Source organism: Coloeus monedula (assembly GCF_965178545.1).
Source record: "Coloeus monedula genome assembly, chromosome: 1".
Taxonomy (NCBI): domain Eukaryota; kingdom Metazoa; phylum Chordata; class Aves; order Passeriformes; family Corvidae; genus Coloeus; species Coloeus monedula.
This window is the reverse complement of record NC_138781.1, coordinates 42924953-42930952: the sequence shown is the minus strand read 5'-3', so window position 1 is coordinate 42930952 and position 6000 is coordinate 42924953. Positions and strand designations below refer to the sequence as shown.

The following is a 6000-nucleotide window of genomic DNA, read 5'->3' as shown; positions in this document are numbered from 1 at the left end:
CTACAGTACTCCACTTCTTACTGGCCTCCAGAGAGAGTATGGCCCTTTAACTGCTGGCCTCTGAGTCCTATCATCCAATATTTTACCCATGTGGTTGTCCATCTATCTAGCCCACAACATGTTAATTTGGATACAAGACAGTAGACAGTGTCAAAAGCACTGCAAAAGTCAAGGTAAATAATATCCTTTGCTCTTCCTCATCTACAAATCCAGTTGTTTTACAATAGAAGGCAATCGGGTTGGTGAGGCATGCTGGCTGTTCCTGATCACCTCCTCCTTCCCGTGTTCAGAAAAGTGTTCCAGGAGGACATGGATTTCCACATGGACTGTAGTGAGGCTGATCAGCTGAGAGTTTCCCTTTGGACTTTTTTTCAAGAGTCATTGGGGAACACTCTAATGGTTGTAGAGACTCCAGTCTCCACTACCTTTCAAAGATAAAAGTGCAGTCTTTCAGTGACACCAGACAGCTCCCTCAACATCTTGGATACAGCTCTGTTGATCCCATGAATGTTTATGGGTCAAATACTCCCATGTAATCCTTGACTTGATCCTCACCTGTTGCTGACAGTTCTCCTCCACGAACTCTAAGCACAGAGATCTGGGAGACCTTGATGATATGCTTGAGGCAACAGTGGCTCTGGGTGCCACAACCTCATCTGTTTCCATTGCTAGATCATTTGCCCCATTCAGGAACAAGACCACGTCTCTTGTTTTCAGTCTTCTACTCTTCGAGTTGTGGCAGAAGCTCTTCTTGTTGCCCTTGGGATCATTTGCAAATCTTAAATACAGCTTTGACCTCAGAAAAGAGACTGTATATGATTCCTTTGGGTATTTCCAGCAGTTTCTGCATCAGCCCAGAAACCTGAGTTACCTCCCCTCATCACGGAAATGTACAGATCGTTCAAATGCAAGCACCGAGGCTATTAAGAAATGTAATATCTGAATGTCCTTCATAAGCTGTAGTATAAATTGTACTCTTCTATATCTGTCCAAAGGCAGCTGCTTTGTTCTGCTTTGTCAGGGAAACTGTTAATAATTTAATAATGAAAGGGAACTAATGAGGCCTATGGATTTGAGCCTCATGCTCCGATTATCCAGTGTCTAATGAAGTGTGAATTTTGACTGAAGCTTTTCCCACCCTGAGGGGAAAAAGCCACTCTCATGCATTCGGATTCTCCTGTGACTAATGAAGGGTGAGCTCACACTGCAGCTTCTGCTGTACAGGGAGTACAGGTAAGGTTACTGTTTGCTGCATAGGCCTAGTTTCATGACACTTATGAAAACATGTAATTCGGGAAATATCTACCCCTTTAATTCAGATTTGACCAGTGGGTTTGGGAATTACTAGGGAGAATGGACATACTCACAAAGGCTGGTCCAAAGTCATGATTTAAGCCTCAAGCATTTTGAGACATCCCAACATTTTCTTGCCCTACTTTGCATTTCAAACATGTGTCACTGGAAAGGTGCAAAATAATTTACATTATGTATTAGCCTAATTTTTGAAACAGGTGAACCATAATGATTCATCTTTTTAAGAACATATCCCTTCTCACATCCTGGAGACTAACAATTTCACACGTGTTTATACACCCCATACTTTTGAGAGATGGCTTACACTTTTTGTATCTTATGTAAAATAAGGTTATTTCTAATGTCAGCCAGTAGGTATTCTGTAAAAACAAATATTATCTACCATTTTCTTCCTGTAGTAGATTATGCTTGGATTTAGCAAGGAGGAATGTCGTCTGGTCTGATTTGGATGCATGTATGCCATGAGCATTCCCTCAAACAGATGCATGAGGCTGTTGCTGTCACCTTCCCTCGACAAATACATTCAGGCCAATGACTGACGGGTGAGGTGTGTTTTGCTGCGGCACAGCTATCGTGTATTAGCTGTCCTGTTTTATAACTGACGTGGGGACCAAGGCATGGCGCTTTTATTGCGGGGTAAACCAGGCAAGGCCAACCAAAAGCAGCAGCACAGGGCTGACTTCCCCCAGCAACCTCGCTGCAGCTTGCGTGGTTTTACAGGCACGTAGCTACCACATTCATTACGTTTTCACTGCAAAAAAACCCTCACAAAACCAAAACACGGCCCTGTGCCACTGAAGACAAAGCCCAGTGTAAGTGACTGTATATGTGACAGGAGATTTACATTACCTTGTCGGAGACTGGTATTGGTCTCACCCCAGAAGTACGTGATCTAGTGTAAACAGTGATAAAGTTGCCTGAAAACAGGCAATTCCATCCCACTACAACTGCCAGACTCCTTCCAGTCCCTGTTGTCTCCACTTAAGTGCTGCATATATTCTTGACCCTCTTCTTGGTCTCACACATACCCAGCTACAAAGACTCATCCCATTGAGTAAAACAGCTGTTGTATTGCATAAGTGACCCTAAGTATAGTATCTCAAAATAGCTATGTTGCAGGTGAGATTTTTTTTCCCCTGCAAATGTATCCTTTTCTACCCACCTGTTTTTCCACATAAGAAAACATACGGAAAAGCTGAGTACATCTGAGCACAATATCCTGTGTGGCAGTGCAATAGATGATTATGTGATTTCTAGCTGATATAGAAAAGTCCTTCATGCCAAAATATTTTGCAAAGGAACACTTAGTGGCCATGAACTGAATCATCATTTGGTCTCTGTGAGATGTGCCTTCTTCATCATGCCAATGAAAAACAACTGGAAATACATAATTAACTAGAGAGATGGAATCTAGATTTAAGTTTTACAACACAATAAGCGTGAGGCATCACCCGATCATGGCAGGCTCAGAAATCCAAGTGGTGCATACCACATGCTTGTGCAAACTCAGACTTGAGAAATCAAGTGATAATCAGGCAGACACAGGTGATGGGCTGGTTATTGCAATCTCCTACATCAAATCCATCTTGTAAATTCAGCAATCAGTTGTGTTTTACTGGTGTCTGAATGGTGCAAGCATGGAGAATCAAGCCTGATTGGAAAGTGGAGAAATGCTGACCAAAAAATGAAATTCTCATTCTTATAGGAGGCAGTGATCAGACTCAACATATCCTGAAATCTTCATGTATTTTTTACCTTATTTCTCTTTGAAACCTTAAAACACAAAATCATTATGTCCTTTATTATTACATATGATCACACTATTTCAGTTTAGTCATTCCATGAACTGTATTTTCTGGCTTAGTGTATTCACAAACATTGGTTTCAAGCTAAGAAATTCCAGATTAATTCAATAGCCTCTGCTGTACATAAGCTATTAACAAAAGAATGATATCTAAATTTTGTCAAAGCATGGGAAAAAATGAAAAGCATTTCTCAAATATTTTCTTAAAATTAGGCTTAGCTGTATAGTGAGGTTTTGTATTCTCTCTTCATATATCTTGACTGGCCATTTCTATTGGAAAAAAAACCAGGGCACTTTTCAAAGTGCCACTTTCAAGTCTTTTATTTTCCTGGCTATTCAAAGATTTTCCTTCCTTGATCTTCAGAGGAAATTCTTGCATTATTTCTGATGTTCCAAGCAACCACTTTGCTCATCCCTCTTAGCACACACTTAGCCTGACTGCTTCTGTAGCACAACCACTTGAGGTGTTTCCCTCGCCTTCACTACACGTAGGGCCTTGTATGCGTGCAGGGAAACTGATGTGACAGAGGTATGTGTAAAGGGAAGCTCTGAAACCCCTGCCAGGCTCATTCCTCGGCCTGTTTACTACTACTAGCTTCACTGCCATCCTTTCCTTTCACTCTTCCTGCTTCCAGATGACCTCCACCATCCATTGTGCTCCCACCCTTCTCACCACAGTGAAATCCAACAGCAGTGTGCCTCGATGCCCTCACACCATTGCTACCCAGGCCAGCTGCCCAGGACACAAGGGGCACCATTCCCTGCTCGGGGAGGTGGTGGAGTCATTGTCCTTGGAGGTGTTTAAGGAAAGACTGGACGTGGCACTCCGTGCCATGGTCTGGTTGACGGAGTGGTGTTCGGTCACAGGTTGGACTCGATGATTTCAGAAGTCTTTTCCAATCTAACTGATTCTGTGATCCCTATACTCTCATTTATACGCTATTATTTCTACCCAGGAATCACAGGCGTGGCCCTTTCACGACTTTAACGAGCCCTCCAGCCCAGCGACCCCTCCAGAGGCACAGGGGGCCGCCAACTCGCCGCCACGCAGGTGGCGGACGCGCAGGCTTCTTCACCCTCTCCTCACACCTTCAGCGCTTCGCCCTTATTTTCCTTTATTCGCTCTTATTTTTCTTTATTCTAGGGCGAATTGCTCAGAACCTCCATGAAGGCGAAGCCCAGAGAGGACCGAACCGAGCACTGCCCTCCGCTCCGCTCCCCTCAGGCGCTCCATCCCCTGCCCACGCCCCCACCCCTCACCGCCATTGGCCCCTGTCGTGACTGCGCTTGGCGCGCGGCCTGGCCTCCCCTCCCCGCCGCGCGGCGCAGGCGCGGCTGCGCGCGGGCGTCCGTTGGCCCCGCCCCGCCCCTCGCGGCCCCGCGCGAGCCGCGGCCGTTGTTGTCAGTCGCGACTCGGAGGCGCAGCAGGAGCGGCCGCAGCGCCGGGTCCCGTCCGAGCGCAGCGCGGGCAAGGAGAGCGACCTGCCGCAGCCCCGCCGACCTTCCTCGCTCGGCTCTTGGACTCTCTCTGTCCCTTCTCTGTCCCTCCTTCCTTCCGCGCTCAGCTCCCCGTCCCCGTCGCCGCTCCCGAGGGCAGTCGCAGCGGGCGCTGCCCATGCAGGGGGCGGCGCGGGGCGCGGCGCCCCGAGGAGACGCCGCCGCTGCGGGCAGTAAGTTGCCGGCGGGGTTGGGCCGCGTTCGGCTCAGGCTGGGCCGGTGGGGTGTGGTGGGTTCCTTCCTCCCCCTCCCTGCGCCTTCCCGTTCCTCCCGGAGCCGGCCGAGCCCAATGGCGGCCTCGGCCCAGGGGGAGGAGGAGGCGGTGGAGGGGACGTTTGCTGGCCGTCGCCGAAGGTCGGTGTGTCGGTGCCGGCGGGGCTGGAGGGGAGGGCTTGGGGAAGGGAGGGGAGAAGCCGTTGTTTCTGTAGGGACGGCGGACTCCCGGGGTGCGGGTATTCCTGCGGGGGACGATGGGCTCCCGGGATGCGGGTGTTCCTGCGGGGACGGCGGGATGCCGGGAGCCTCCCGTGCCCCCGGCGCGGCAGAGCGTCCGTGCGACACGGCCCCGTGTGACCGCGGTGACACCCGGCCCCGCGCGTGTGACCGGAGTGACACCGGTCTCTCCGTCACTCCTGCGCTGCTGCTGCCCGTGACGGCTCCGCCGCGTAGGTTCCGTTGCTGGGAAGGGAAAAAAAAATAAACAAGTGAGGCGACAACCCCGCGGTCCGGCCGCGGATGCGTTTTAGGGGGATGACGGTGCATCTCGCCCCTCGGTATCCGGTGCGTAGCCAACAGGTTTGCCTTCGTCTCCTTCTGCCCAGGGTTGGAGCGTGCCCCTCCTGACAGAGGCTGGAAGTATTGCTCGTTCTTTGTCAGTACGTGCTTTGCTGCTGTCAGTACACTTACTACGTTGAATTCACTGCCAAGAGATTAGTATAGAAATTGGTAGAATAACTAGCAAGGTCCGGCACAGAAGTCTTTGTGCTTCTTGCCAGGTGAGTTTTGGTACCCAGATGCTTAAATTAATGGAAGGTGACTTTTAAGGATAGTTGATGTGCAGTGTAATAGTTGAAGGACAGATACATGTGGTTGGTTTTGTTATTTGTGTTGTTTTGGTTGGTTTGGGTTTTTGTTTTTGTTTTTTTTTAAGTAAGTAGACTGAATGAAGTATTGGAGAACATCCACTAGGGCAAAACTCCCTATATTGGCCAGAGGATGGTTGGTGACAAAAGTGACCTATTTTCAGATTGGATGTTTTTATTGGTAAGAGATGCTAGTATACCTGTGAAGGAGAAATCTTTATGTGGGATACATGCATACAGGAAGCTTCGGGTTTTTGCTTATTCACAGATAGTTTCTTATGGATCATCTTGCTTCCAAGAGCT

The 6000-nt window shown here is 48.5% G+C and overlaps 1 protein-coding gene across 5 annotated transcripts in view; it reads left to right on the top strand.

Moving 5' to 3' along the window:
• Window positions 1-4536: 4536 nt before the first annotated feature.
• SNRK (SNF related kinase) overlaps window positions 4537-6000 on the top strand; it is a 38693-nt gene continuing 37229 nt past the window's right edge. For all 5 annotated transcript variants that reach the window (XM_082283632.1, XM_082283631.1, XM_082283635.1 and 2 more), the window contains exon 1: window positions 4537-4788. The gene's annotated coding sequence lies outside the window, so the exon portion shown is untranslated. The remainder of the gene's footprint in view (window positions 4789-6000) is intronic.